Here is a 2,500-nt window from a genome sequence, read left to right as displayed (position 1 = left end):
TTACGGTCGAAAAAGATGTGCTGCTGGACAGGCCTCGTGCATATGGTACGACAGCTTTTCTCCGTGCCCCTGGTACTCTGCTCAGCAGCACTTTGCTATGTACTTCCTCGTGCATATGGTACGACAGCTTTTCTCCGTGCCCCTGGTACTCTGCTCAGCAGCACTTTGCTATGTACTTCCTCGTGCATATGGTACGACAGCTTTTCTCCGTGCCCCTGGTACTCTGCTCAGCAGCACTTTGCTATGTACTTCCTCGTGCATATGGTACGACAACTTTTCTCCGTGCCCCTGGTACTCTGCTCAGCAGCACTTTGCCACACACACACTCCTCGTGCATATGGTACGACAACTTTTCTCCGTGCCCCTGGTACACTGCTCAGAAACACTTTGCCACACACACACTCCTCGTGCATATGGTACGACAATGTTTCTACATGCCCCTGGTACACTGCTCAGAAACACTTTGCCACACACACACTCCTCGTGCATATGGTACGACAATGTTTCTACATGCCCCTGGTACTCTGCTCAGAAACACTTTGCCACACACACACACTCCTCGTGCATATGGTACGACAGCTTTTCTCCGTGCCCCTGGTACTCTGCTCAGCAGCACTTTGCTATGTACTTCCTCGTGCATATGGTACGACAACTTTTCTCCGTGCCCCTGGTACTCTGCTCAGAAACACTTTGCCACACACACACACTCCTCGTGCATATGGTACGACAATGTTTCTACAAGCCCCTGGTACTCTGCTCAGCAGCACTTTGCTATGTACTTCCTCGTGCATATGGTACGACAACTTTTCTCCGTGCCCCTGGTACTCTGCTCAGAAACACTTTGCCACACACACACACTCCTCGTGCATATGGTACGACAACTTTTCTCCGTGCCCCTGGTACTCTGCTCAGCAGCACTTTGCTATGTACTTCCTCGTGCATATGGTACGACAACTTTTCTCCGTGCCCCTGGTACTCTGCTCAGAAACACTTTGCCACACACACACACTCCTCGTGCATATGGTACGACAACTTTTCTCCGTGCCCCTGGTACTCTGCTCAGCAGCACTTTGCTATGTACTTCCTCGTGCATATGGTACGACAACTTTTCTCCGTGCCCCTGGTACTCTGCTCAGAAACACTTTGCCACACACACACACTCCTCGTGCATATGGTACGACAATGTTTCTACATGCCCCTGGTACTCTGCTCAGCAGCACTTTGCTATGTACTTCCCGTGCATATGGTACGACAGCTTTTCCACAAGCCCCTGGTACACTGCGCAGAAACACTTATGCCACGTCGGCTGTACGCGCTCTCCTCGCTAGCTAGTTGCTGATCTCCCCCACCTCCAGGGGGCCCCGGGGACCACCATCACATCTCCCTGTCTCCCTTACCGCTGAACAAGATGCATGCTGCTCCACTGGCCCTGCTGCTGTTGTGTCTCCATTTGGCCGAGGGGGTGAGTCGGCCTCCTCTCTCCTTTACGGTCGAAAAAGATGTGCTGCTGGCGCACTGGCCCTGCTGATGTGCTGTCTCCATTTGGCCGAGGTGGTGAGTCGGCCTCCTCTCTCCTTTACGGTCGAAAAAGATGTGCTGCTGGCGCACTGGCCCTGCTGATGTGCTGTCTCCATTTGGCCGAGGTGGTGAGTCGGCCTCCTCTCTCCTTTACGGTCGAAAAAGATGTGCTGCTGGACAGGCCTCGTGCATATGGTACGACAGCTTTTCTCCGTGCCCCTGGTACTCTGCTCAGCAGCACTTTGCTATGTACTTCCTCGTGCATATGGTACGACAGCTTTTCTCCGTGCCCCTGGTACTCTGCTCAGCAGCACTTTGCTATGTACTTCCTCGTGCATATGGTACGACAGCTTTTCTCCGTGCCCCTGGTACTCTGCTCAGCAGCACTTTGCTATGTACTTCCTCGTGCATATGGTACGACAACTTTTCTCCGTGCCCCTGGTACTCTGCTCAGCAGCACTTTGCCACACACACACTCCTCGTGCATATGGTACGACAACTTTTCTCCGTGCCCCTGGTACACTGCTCAGAAACACTTTGCCACACACACACTCCTCGTGCATATGGTACGACAATGTTTCTACATGCCCCTGGTACACTGCTCAGAAACACTTTGCCACACACACACTCCTCGTGCATATGGTACGACAATGTTTCTACATGCCCCTGGTACTCTGCTCAGAAACACTTTGCCACACACACACACTCCTCGTGCATATGGTACGACAGCTTTTCTCCGTGCCCCTGGTACTCTGCTCAGCAGCACTTTGCTATGTACTTCCTCGTGCATATGGTACGACAACTTTTCTCCGTGCCCCTGGTACTCTGCTCAGAAACACTTTGCCACACACACACACTCCTCGTGCATATGGTACGACAATGTTTCTACAAGCCCCTGGTACTCTGCTCAGCAGCACTTTGCTATGTACTTCCTCGTGCATATGGTACGACAACTTTTCTCCGTGCCCCTGGTACTCTGCTC

This window comes from Pelmatolapia mariae, linkage group LG6, assembly GCF_036321145.2.
Source record: "Pelmatolapia mariae isolate MD_Pm_ZW linkage group LG6, Pm_UMD_F_2, whole genome shotgun sequence".
NCBI lineage: Eukaryota > Metazoa > Chordata > Actinopteri > Cichliformes > Cichlidae > Pelmatolapia > Pelmatolapia mariae.
Note: the sequence above shows the minus strand (reverse complement) of the source record.